The sequence below is a fragment of the Ascaphus truei genome, chromosome 6 (genome assembly GCF_040206685.1).
Source record: "Ascaphus truei isolate aAscTru1 chromosome 6, aAscTru1.hap1, whole genome shotgun sequence".
Classification (NCBI taxonomy): Eukaryota; Metazoa; Chordata; class Amphibia; order Anura; family Ascaphidae; genus Ascaphus; species Ascaphus truei.
The window spans coordinates 83,737,539-83,750,672 of NC_134488.1; the positions used below are offsets into that span (position 1 = coordinate 83,737,539).

The 13,134-nt window shown below is 43.1% G+C and overlaps 1 protein-coding gene across 4 annotated transcripts in view; it reads left to right on the forward strand.

The window, feature by feature from the left end:
* The first annotated feature begins 200 nt into the window (after nt 1–200).
* Nucleotides 201–13,134, forward strand: part of KCNAB2 (potassium voltage-gated channel subfamily A regulatory beta subunit 2) — a 189,057-nt gene continuing 176,123 nt past the window's right edge. For all 4 annotated transcript variants that reach the window (XM_075604953.1, XM_075604958.1, XM_075604957.1 and 1 more), the window contains exon 1: nt 201–297. The gene's annotated coding sequence lies outside the window, so the exon portion shown is untranslated. The remainder of the gene's footprint in view (nt 298–13,134) is intronic.

Genomic DNA, 13,134 nt, shown 5'->3' on the forward strand with positions numbered 1-13,134 from the left:
TGTTTTCAAGTATGTCACAACATGTTGTGATTCATGTTTTTCTAATCTCTGGAAAGCAGTGGCTGCTTACAGTATATCCCCAACTCCTTTCATTCACACGTGGACTCCAGCTATGCTTTTCAGCACCTAGAGAGCTGTGTTTATGATTTCTATGGCAATGTGATGATCCCTCTGACTCTCCGTAGTTCTGTGATTGATGATGTCATCATGCAAGCACTCTATAGAAAAAAACCCTGTATGAAACACAACATGAGACCTGCAGATACAGGAGGACATCTTGACACACACTCCAAAACGGCGAGTATCCACACCAGAGCGATCTGCTTTTTGCTAACTGTGATTTTGATTTTATTGCTAGTAATCTGTTCTGATCCAGGATTAATGTTTTTTTTCATTTGATTCTCTTACAAGGGACGTACAGTACCACAAACCTTTGGGTTGGTGGTATCGGGCCAGAAGAACGGCCTTTTTTGCTTTAAATGTTTTTCCCCCCTGTATATCTCTGTTTGAGAACAATATTTTTCTGCCTCTGTGTCAGGGTTTTCTAATGATGATCAACACCTTTTTTGTTTTTTTTGCTACTACTTTCATTTATTCTTTCATCCTGTGCCTCTCTATCTAACTACATATGTGTATGAAAACAGGCTGCTGACTGCAGTTCTACCATATACAATATTGTTTCCCCCCCCCCCCCCCTGATTTTTATAATAGAGACTGATGTGTCCTGTGAAGATTGAACTGATTTTTTTTTCTCTTTATCTCTTCTGTTTTGTGAGTTTTTCCCTTTGGCTGATGGGAACGCTGTGATTTTAATTATAAGACTGACGTTGTTTTGTAAGATTTTATGTGGGATTTTCTGATCTAAACACATTGTTATGTAAATACACGTTTTTTTTTCCCCCATGTGTTTTTTTAAATTTTGTGCTATTGATTAGTTTGCATTTTTGGGAGTGCTGGGAAGCTTCTCTTGATTACTATTCCAGGACTTAGTGTCAGTCCTTTTATTCCCATGCACCGAACCATTTCATGTCGTCTATACTAAATAAACCAGTGTAGTGTTGTCTGCCCCTTTTGTCCCTTTTTAATATTATACAATGTGGGGTATATAGCCCCCTCCTCCTTCTGTTGTGGCAGCTCACTGCAGCTTTGCATGATGGAAATACCATCTCGTAGCCCTAGCACGGAGCATTCAACCACATCCTCTGGCAGGTGGCGCTTTAGTGCAAATGAGTGCAGAGGTTACAGGAAATTCTGTCATTTCTAAACCCAGCAAATACTGCAGCAATCTGAAAAAAGTCTACATCTCTGTGAATGACTAATGATTTTGTTTTCCGTTCAGTTGATCTTTCCTAGTGATGTATGTCATTATGTACAGTACTGAGTAGAGCATATAACAAAAATAAATATAAGATCCCCATATTGCTAATCAATGTGTTGCAGACAGAGGAGATGATGTGCTGTGTCACCATTTGTAACCCCCCCCCCCCCTTCCCGCACCCTGCATTGCTGTGAAATGAGAAACACCTTTTTACTGGGAAAAAAACACGCAATGGAGTTATCCTCAGTGATTGGTTTGTATGGTCCCTCTGTATGGCCATGCTGCAGCGCCAGTGACTGTGAAGGAGATGGAGTGCAGTGAGGAATGTGATCTCACCATTTGGTTTTGTCCGATGTGGCTGACTTGTGTTATTGCTGCATTCATGAGATCTGCATTTAGTTTATATTGTTTTACTTTTATATGCGCTTACGAATTCCACCTTTTTGTGGAATAAAAGAATTTGTATTTATAAACGCTTTCCCTTTTAAAGCAGCAAAACTTGAAATCCTATGGTGTGTGTGTGTGCGCCTATACATACAGTATACATATGAGAGAGAGAGACAGTTGCATGAATACAAATGTATGCAACTGTTTGGGACACTTAGCGGTGGCCTAAACAGGGACCGAAATGTTATAAGTCATTACTGACACAAGTGAACTCTCTTCCCATGAGTTCTAAAGGCCATGTCTATACATACTGTGCTATATGTATGCACACACAGCTGTCTCTTACACATACAAATACTCCATGTTATTCCATCCCTATACACCAATAGGGACCACATAGTATCTACACACACTTTTAGTAATGCAACAATCTCTCACATTTCCACACCTACCCACACCATTAATATACCTGTACACTCCCACTCCACACACACCTTTTGTAAAGCACTGTATACACTGTGGGCTCTTCATTAATTTATATTTACATAGATACACACACACTCACACACTCACACACTCACACTTTTACATCACTAACATTCAGGAACCATTTAACACCTCTAGCCATATATCACATCTACACACGGGGAGGGACAAGCACAGATAACATTCCAAGAGACACTATTTTTAAGTAAACCCTTTGCTTGCTTTATCCATTGTAACACCGCCGTAAGAAGAGATCAGTGTATCTCGAAAGCTCGCACAAATAAAAGCATTTTGTTAGCCACAGAACGATATTGTCTTTTTATTTTTGATTATAATTTGTAATGCCATTTAATTTTTATCAATGTACTGTTCATACTTTGGTTGCTACAGCAACCATTTGGTGGGAAGTCCAATCCACTTATTCTTTTGAAACAAGCTCTGACACACATTTTTTTTTTTTTTTTTTTTTAGCCTACCCTTTGGCAACAAATTATCTGCAGCATAAAGTTAAAAGGCGGCCATTATGTTAGGCAGACAATCAGGATTTTTACAGATTTATAACAGGTGCACCAAATGATTGCCAGCTTCGAATGTATAATTATACTGTGACGGTAGTTGTAAATATGGCTGCTGTTAATAAAGGTTAAGCCTGCCATTACACATACCTGTCAATAATACAGTGTATAGTATTATACTATATGTTTTATATATGTATAGCCATGCATAATAATGGTATATTACTTTCTCTCTGTTGGCAGTAAGTCCTGGTAAGTACAGGTATGCCAGCAGTAGTTATGGAGGTTTTCCCTCACACCATGGTGAGGTGCACTATGTATGGAGGTGAGTGGCTGTATGCTCTGAGTCCCTGGATAGTGACATCAGGGATGCGCCTGCTTCCTGAAGTATATAAGGCACAGTTAGTTACAAAGTGTGTTCCAGCAGCTGTGGGAAGTTGTTGGGAAGTTGTATTTTCCTGCATAAGGGATTGTAGGAACACTTTGTGACCCTAGTGAAGTAACTAGCGGTCCAGGTTGACCAATCAGCCTGTCTAAGCCACTCTGTGTCCAGGGACCTGGCACAGAGAGGATCTCCCTGGGAGAAGAGGGAATCCCACTTCAATTTGTGAGGGCGTACCTGGCAAAGGGACAGCACGGAGAAATGTGCGGCTAGAGCCGGCAGCTGCATGGGGCAGTCTGCTACATCCCAATCTGCAATAAAGATGACCTTGTTAACGATACCCCCACTGTGTGAGTGTGAAATTACTCAGCAGTGGATGGCACCACCAAGAAGGAGTTTCTCACCAGGACCATCTCCCTGCGGAAGCACAGATCCTGATGAGGTGGAGGCGCTGCACATGATGTAAATTGAACTCGCACCCACTACCTCAGCTACCTGTCCAGCTGGAAATCCCCTAATAACATCAAGCGGGAGACTCAGGAGTCCTGTTGCCTACAGGTGCACCACCAAACACTAACACGTAATGGGGGTTGGTTATTAGAGTACCCGGGCCAATGTGAGATTGGGGGGGGGGGGGAAACCCGTTACATATGTAAAGTATATCTGTATTGTAAGCCTGGTTCCAGCAGTTCAGGGACCAGGGGTTAATGTTTTTTTGCAGGAGAAATGTTGCAAAAGTGCCTGTGGCCTTTCCCTGTAGAAGTTTGTATGTTTCTCTTTTTAGTGTTGCGCTTCTATCCACCAATCAGGACCTGAGCACCTAGCCAGTACCTGGTCCTGACTGTTTCTAAGTTATGTTTTAAGTGTATAAAAAGGTGGGGAGTGAGACCCCTAGCAGTTGAGAGCTGCAGTCTCAGGAGAGTAATTTTTGGCTGAAAGGATTCCAGCGCTGGGACCAGGCCTGGACTCTAGAACAAGGGTGCGCAAACTTTTTTTGCTGCGCCCCCCCTGCATGCGTGCCCCCCCTTACCTCGCGCGGGGTCGTGTGACGTCACTTGACCCGCGGCATTATTTGACGTCACGTTACCATGACAACCATGACATCACATGACGCTGCATTGCCATGGTCACACGTCCTGAAGCCAGCTGAATCTCAATAAGTAGAACATTTAATTTAAATGCCTTGGGGAAGAGCATGGTATGTGTTGTCTGTTGATTTGTATGGTTGTGGATATGTTTCTTCCAATAAATTTTATAAAGTTTATAATATAAACCATTGTGTTTCTGTTAGGCGATATTGGTCCCTAGTATTAGTCCTGGTCTCCCGTGACATATACCTTGTCACATGCTTTACATATAAAAATAAGAAAAAATGGGGCAATGCTGCTTTAAATGGAATACAAGTCTCTCAAGTTAAAAAAAAAAAAAAAAAAATCTATATTTATTTTATGGCTTTAACATATTTCACAGTACACTAGTGTGTGTGTGTGTGTGTGTACAATAACCTTGTATGACCAAGTAGTACATATGTTTGGACTTACTGAGATATTAGGAAGGAGGTCCCTATCCTAAGGAGCTTACAATCCTATATGCAGTGTGTGTGTTTATATATCTGATTCAGAAACTTGCTGTGTACAAGGGCAAAGAGTTCTACAGTGTCGACTTGTTGTATTATACAGTTACAAATATTTATTTAAGTGTACTTTTTTTTTTTTTTTTAGAGTTGTTTATCTATCTTGATGACCTTTTTAATTTTTATGTTTTTACTTCACATGTAAAGCATGTGACAATGTATAGTCTTACCTAATGTGGCAGTCGTTTGGTGCTCCTGTTATAAATCTGCAAAATCCTGATTGTGTGCCCAACATAATGGACGCCTTCTAACTTTGTGCTGCTGCAGTCTGTGAAATGCTGCAGTTGATATAATGTTACCTATCACTAAGTGTTAAACAGAGAATAACAAACATCTACAATGTAGTAGATCTAAAACTAAAAGTTGTGAGCTATGTGGACCACAACTTTTAGTTTTAGATCTACTACATTGTAGATGTTTATGATATTCTCTGTTTAACGTTATTAATAAAGGAAAATGTTAGCAGTTAGTGTGTAAGCCTGTTAAGACCTTTTAAAATAATTATATACAATATTCTGGTCTGTTGTGCGCCCTGCAAGGGGATTCTTTGTGTGGTTCGTGCCTCTTTGACACGATCCATCTCTTTCAATATTTTTCCCAATTCACCTCCCTGGCAGCACACAGCACATATATTTGGAGTTAGAGCGAGGTACATCTTCCCATTCTGCATATCACTAAGTGTAACACATTATTGTTACAGCTTCGAGAGTAATAGACAGTCTGCAGTTTGGAACAGCAACAGTTCTGTTTCTGATACTTTGTTGTCAAAGGGCAGAGCTCACGAACAGGATTTTTTTACGTTTTTTGCTTCTTTAAAATGTATTTTGTACATTACAGTAGGGCCCTGCTTCTCGTCGATCCGCCAATATGGCGGTACCGAGAAGGGGGCCGCCATGTATGCGCAGAATGGGTACGGCCGAGTTTGCGCATGAGCAGAAAGGTAGGAGACACCGAAAATCGCCAGTTGCGCTTTTCGTTTTACGGTGGCGCCATGGAACAGAACCCGCCGTATGGGTGGGGCCCTACTGTATTTAGATGTAAGTTAACTTTGTGTTTTGTAAAATGACCTTCTTCTGACATATTGACCGTTAATTTGCATTAAGCTGTATTGTGTTTTCAAATCTTCTGAAGGTCCAGCCTTTGCAGCTGATATAATTGAACAATAGTTGGATTCATGTGTAACTTTTTCTGGAATAATGTTTTAGTCGCTTTCCCTTTAAAATGATGTAATTTCTGGTATTACAATTTTAAGCCCTGGTTGCAGGGTAAGAATTACTTTTAAATATGTGGGTTTTTCTTAATGTTAACTCTGCATGGTTAATTTTATGATGCATGCAGTAGATGCATTAATAAGCATCTTGTAATTCTGTAGTGTGCTGCAATCACAGTTATAAGCTTTATACAGCTCAACCCCGTTATAGCACGATCGGCTACAACGCGGATCCGCTTATAACGTGGTCTGAGCGTTGCTCCCGATTTAAAAAAACATCTCCAAGTTGTGTGCTTCTTCTCTCTCTTTTTTTTTTTTTTTTTTTAAGCAAAATGGCCGCCGCACGAGGACTTACCTGGCATCTGCAGCTCTCTCCTCTCTGCAGCTCTCTCATTTCTCCCTGCTTCATCAGGCTAGGTCCACGTGCGAGGCCATTTTGTGATCCTGGTTATAATGCGGACTCATTATGTGAAACCCGAGCACCGTGCTATAACGTGGTTCAGCTGTATTATCTCAAGTAGTTAAATGTGGTATTTTGAGTGTAGAGTATTTGTAGTTGCCTATTAATTTCTCAAGATTTTTCTCCAAATGTATGTTTTTTGTATTACTAGGGGTTTTATCCACAATGCCTAACAAAGATATAGGTTGAATATAATTTTTAGCCATTTTGGTCTTATTTTGTTGTGTTTTTTTTTTTTTTTTAAGGAAATATGGGTAGTAGAAAAAGGGGGGAAGGGAAACACAAAGTGATTGTGCCCCTAGAAGAATTCACTAAACTGCACACCTACAACGTGTAAAAGTTAACTTTTAATGGATTTACTTAAAACATATATTACCAAAAAGTAGTGTAAAGTGATTAAAAATAGATTAAATCAACACTATCAAGCACCCATGTCATCAAATATATAATTATGCTATCCCAGTACAACCTAATGATAGTGGGAAGTAGAGGACACATGATGCTGTAAGTCAGGGCATAAAGCCCCTCTGGGACAGCTGTGAGACTCAGTAGTATATCTAGGTATATATAAGTCAGCAACAATTGAATGAATAAGTATCCAGCGATCCTGCTACAATTGTTACCGTTGACTACTTCAGTGATGTCAGTGTGGTGAAGTGCAAATACTTAGTGATAACTTAGTGATAACGCTAACACTCACAGTGATAATATTGGTGAGTTAACAATAGATGGAACTAACACTCACAGCAATATAACTGGTGAGTTCACAGCCTAAACTCTGTGAACACACATGTCATAGAGAGCAGAGATAGCAAGGTCACTGACTAGGGAGATAGAATTATGTAACCAGATACTGAGGTCTATTCACAATGAACCAGGAGACTACAAACACTACATTAAAACAGCTCCAAGTAGGAGACTGACAACATTGCGCGTCCAATGCGCGTTTCCCTCCAGCAAAGGAGCTTCTTCAGGGACAAAATTTACTGGGGGAGAGAAGGCTTTTATACCCTTGCTGTGCTGTGATTGAAAAATCAATAGCTAACAGCTGTTGCGCATGCGCACTGCGCTCGTGCACACCCTTTATCTGATTGGGGGGAGTTTTGGCAGGACACATGTCCCCTTATCTTATGTATAGACTCTTTACAGGTTCCTCTCAAGTCCAGTCCGTCATGTTCCATGTCCACTGTGTTTGTTCCCAGTATTTGGTATTGAAATATACTGCATTATGATTTATTATTTTCGTATAGACTAGTGACTATAATACTAGAGCTCTAAACCCAGTTGAGGGTTTACTGTTTGTGTAAGGTGTGTACATGTGCTTTAAAACAATTATCTGATGAGAGCAGTCAATTAACATCTCACATGTACATGTATATGTTCTTTTAAATCATCTTATGTATTCTATCCACCACTACATTATAATTTGACACATTGTTCAGTATCATATGTCTGGGGGACCGTGGATAATCCAGCATATGTAATCATCTTGTACATGATGTGTTATATAAGTGTCTGATCACCCTTATCCCCTTTCTATGTCTTGTACCCGCTATACTTATCCCCTAATAGCTCTATACAGTATGCATATCAACTATAGGAATGTGGCTGTTAGATTCTAGCAGCCCACTCCTATGTATTGAATACCGCAAGATTTGACTCGCGCAAGCGCAATATCAATTGGCAGTATTGTCGTGATAGCAAAATTAACTAAACATATACTAAGCGCTCAACCTATTAACCTAATTTACAAATACACTATAGTGATAAATAAGTGCTCTAAAAATGTGTTGGAATCTCCTATTCAAGAAATCCCAATATGGAAATTCCCACAAGCTGACTTGGCAGACTGGGAAATGGCTGCCTAAGGAATGGGAAACAAACCTATCCACAAGGTATGTATAACAGTAGCAAGAAATACACAAAATACAATTAACAAACAATAAACAAAATAGATAAATCCTTGGCGCACTATCGGGTATATAAACCTGACAAGATATATGAAGTCCCAAAATCTTGGTGGTGGGGTTCTGCCATTCCAAAGGACTTAAGTGTGATCGGATTTTGGACTCATTCATCATCCCCACCACCAAGATTTTGGGACTTCATATATCTTGTCAGGTTTATATACCTGATAGTGCGCCAAGGATTTATCTGTTTTGTTTATTGTTTGTTAATTTTATTTGGTGTATTTCTGGCAGTATTGTCGAATTGTTTCTCTGTCCCTGCGCATGCGCTATACCTACGGGCAATAGGAGTAATTATTTCCAAGTCCATGCGCAAGCGCAACACGATCGGACAGTAATAACCTAAAATTTCTAAGTCAACGCGCATGCGCAATACAAATGGACAGAAATATCCAAAAATTTCTAAGTCACCGCGCATGCGCACTGTGAACGGAAAGATGGAATTATTTCTAAGACCCCGCGCATGCGTATTGTGTACGGCCATAAACAGGAAACATTTCTAAGTCCTCGCGCATGCGCAACAAGAACGGACATCAATGGCTAATATTTCAAAGTCCTCGCACATGCGCATTACGCACGGGTAGAGGTAATTGTCTCTAAGTCCCCCTTATGCGCATTGTGCACGGCCGTGAACACTAACTATTTCTAAGTCCCCGCGCATGCGCAGAAGCCGCTCTTTGCGTCGCCAACATTTTATGGACTTATAAGACCTGGAAACGATCGGCGGAACGGTTAGAAATTGCGCTTTTAGGGTACATAGCTTAGGATTTCAACTGGATTGAATCTCAGTAGCTTATTAATCGTTTATTGAGGAAGTTTGTGCGCGAGCGCAGTGCGCATGCGCAACAGCTGTCTAAGCTATTGATTTTTCAATCACGGCACGGCAAGGGTATAAAAGGGTTCAGCCTTCTCTCCCCCAGTAAATTTTGTCCCTGAAGAAGCACCTTTGCTAGAAGGAAACGCGCGTTGGACGCGCAATGTTGTCAGTCTCCTACTTGGAGCTGTTTTAATGTAGTGTTTGTAGTCTCCTGGTTCATTGTGAATAGACCTCAGTATCTGGTTATATAATTCTATCTCCCTAGTCAGTGACCTTGCTATCTCTGCTCTCTATGACATGTGTGTTCACAGAGTTTAGGCTGTGAACTCACCAGTTATATTGCTGTGAGTGTTAGTTCCATCTATTGTTAACTTACCAATATTATCACTGTGAGTGTTAGCGTTATCACTCTAAGTATTTGCACTTCACCACACTGACTACTTATCACTGAAGTAGTCAACGGTAACAATTGTAGCAGGATCGCTGGATACTTATTCATTCAATTGTTCGCTGACTTGTATATACCTAGATATACTACTGAGTCTCACAGCTGTCCCAGAGGGGCTTTATGCCCTGACTTACAGCATCCTGTGTCCTCTACTTCCCACTATCATTAGGTTGTACTGGGATAGCATAATTATATATTTGATGACATGGGTGCTTGATAGTGTTGATTTAATCTATTTTTAATCACTTTACACTACTCTTTGGTAATATATGTTTTAAGTAAATCCATTAAAAGTTAACTTTTACACGTTGTAGGTGTGCAGTTTAGTGAATTCTTCTAGGGGCACAATCACTTTGTGTTTCCCTTCCCCCCCCTTTTTTCTGATTCACTTTTCAGTTCACAGTTTGCACCCACAATTTAATTACCTTTCTATGTACTAACTACATTATTCAATTAGTATGGTCCTGTGATCACTCCCTATCCCCTCCTTGTTGTTTCTCAAAATGGGTAGTACCAGACTTTATTTATAGGAAGAACAATTGTTTATAGTATACTAGCTGAGAGTCCCGGCGCTGCCCGGGACCAAAACCTCCTGCTCCCTCCTCTCTCCACGTCCCTCTCCGCCTCCCCCCCTGCGTAGCTCCAGTTCGTTGGCTGTTCGGGTGGGGGGGGTGAGGGGCTGCGGAGGAGCAGCGTGCGTTGGGTGTTCGGGTGGGGGGGGGCTGAGGGGCTGCGGAGGAGCAGCGTGCGTTGGCTGTTCGAGTGGGGGGGGTGAGGGGCTGCGGAGGAGCAGCGTGCGTTGGTTGTTCGGGTGGGGGGGGTGAGGGGCTGCGGAGGAGCAGCGTGCGTTGGCTGTTGGGGTGGGGTGGGGGGTGAGGGGCTGCGGAGGAGCAGCGTGCGTTGGCTGTTCGGGTGAGGGGCTGCGGAGGAGCAGCGTGCGTTGGGTGTTCGGGTGGGGGGGGGGGTGAGGGGCTGCGGAGAAGCAGCGTGCGTTGGCTGTTCGGGTGGGGGGGGTGAGGGGCTGCGGAGGAGCAGCGTGCGTTGGTTGTTCGGGTGGGGGGGGTGAGGGGCTGCGGAGGAGCAGCGTGTGTTGGCTGTTCGGGTGGGGGGGGTGAGGGGCTGCGGAGGACAGCATGCGTTGGTTGCTCGGATGTGGGGGGGTGAGGGGCTGCGGAGGAGCAGCGTGCGTTGGCTGTTCGGGTGGGGGGGGGGGTGAGGGGCTGCGGAGGAGCAGCGTGCGTTGGCTGTTCGGGTGGGGGGGGTGAGGGGCTGCGGAGGAGCAGCGTGCGTTGGCTGTTCGGGTGGGGGGGTGAGGGGCTGCGGAGGAGCAGCGTGCGTTGGCTGTTCGGGTAGGGGGGGGGGGTGAGGGGCTGCGGAGGAGCAGCGTGCGTTGGCTGTTCGGGTGGGGGGGGGTGAGGGGCTGCGGAGGAGCAGCGTGCGTTGGCTGTTCGGGTGGGGGAGGGAAGGGAGGGGCTGCTGTAGCGGGATAGCTGTGGCGTGCGTTCGTGGTGTGCATGAGGTTGGGGGGGGGGTGGTGGTCGCGGGGGGTGTTTTTAAGAGGCATTGTCCGTCGGTATGCGCTGCGTGTTCGTGCGGTGTGTGGAGGTGATCATGCGGTGTTGTGTGAGCGTGTGTAATGTTGGAGTGCTGAAAGCAATGTTTATATAGTTTAGATTCTGTACCTGATCTGTGGTAGTAGGCGGTGAGGGTTTTGTGGGTTGAGAGGTGGCCCCAGAGCAGTGAGGGTTCGTTGCTTTGAAGCGTGGTCCCAGAGCAGTGAGGATTAGGTGCTGTGTAGCGTTCCCAAATCTCCCAGAGCAGTGAGTGTTAGGTGCTTTGAAGCGCTCCCAAAGGTCACTGAGGGGTGGGACAGTGTGGCAGTGGTGTTGGCCGCAGGCCAATGAGAGTCAGTGAGGGGTGGGACAGTGTGTCAGTGGTGTTGGCCGCAGGCCAATGAGAGGTGTGTGGGGGCGGGCATGGCCTGAGGCGGAGTGACAGGCCAAAGGTGCAATGCGATTGGCCCTAGGGACACAGGCCATGCAGACAAACATACAGTGCTTTCAGAAATATATAGTAGATAGATAGGCTCTCAGACTCCCCTGTGTTAGTCTTTAGGTACCCTCAAGGGCCCTGAAGAAGAACCCCTGTGAGGCTTCAAAGCTTGTGCAGAGTTCACCATTGTTGGTCCAAAAAAAGATCTTATTCAATTGTTTAAAAAAAAAAAAATTCCCTCAAAACTGTTTCCAAGTTTAAAATAAAATGCTTTCCTAAAATGACATTAAGGCCACAGTTTGTTTAGCATTTGTTGCACTTCTACAAATAGGCTCCCTTTGTTCATTAATGGCATGTTTCTTCTAGATTAGTACCGCGTATTAAATCTAAAACTATGGGCCTCATGCAGAGAGCAGCGCTAACAGGGAAAGCGGCATGTATTGGCGAAATCTGCCTTTAGAAAGGCAGATAATGGCGAGTTTTAAAAAAAGCGCCATTTTTTTTTTTTTCTCTGAAACTCTCCGCGCGGCTGGAGAGAACATAAATCTCTCCAGTGTTGAAAACGGCCGTATTCAGAGAGCCGCGAACGCCATCTAGTGGCTGTTCGCGGCAAAAAAATGGCGCGATTTTCAACATTTTCCTTCGCCAGCAAGCAGCTGGCGCTCGTCGGCCGGTGGGGGAGAAAAAAAAAAAAAACCCCGATTTTTTTTTTTTTCCCACTAGTTTCAACAGCGCTCATATCGCTGGTTGAAACTCTCCATATGCAGAAAGGATTCTAAATGCAGTTTTATGCCCTTTCTGCATATGGAGAAAAAAACTCTCCATTACAGTTACTTTTTATTCCCCTCTCCAATTTTAAATAGTGCTGCTCTCTGCATGAGGCCCTATATACCAGATGACAATTCCAACTTTCTTCCTTGTATTGATGTGCAAGCAGACAGAATTCCTTTGGAGCATAATATTTAGAGTGTGATCTGTTTCATCATCCTCAAATTCTCTGGCAACATTATGTTGTTTTTGGAGTTTATCATTTATTTGTGTATTGCAATGAAGTTGTGTAGGGCCCTGTGCCCTCCCTGTAAATTTCAGTCTCAACAAGTGCCTTGAAACGTGTGTGTGTACAGTACAGTATATACACTTACATATACAGCACTTAAAGCTGCAGTTCAGTCAATATCCTGCATGTGTGTTTTTTTTAATAAATCAGTTCTGTAGTAAGAAAAAATACTTTTAGCATTTTCTGTTTTTAAAAAAACAACTTTGAAAGACCAATTTTCTTGTATTCTATTTTAACAACCATTTGCTAAGGCACTGCCCCTTCATGTCCTGTCACAAGCCCTGCCCTCCCTCTAGCACATGTCAGTTCAGGAGTGCTCATGAATATTCATGAGCTTCCACTGAGTGACAGAAGCAGAAGAAAAACATATCCCTTCTCTAATGATGTCACCAAATTTCGCCGATCAATACATGGAGAACGAAGTGACTGGCAGCTATACAGTTCTTTAGGTAATTAGAGTTT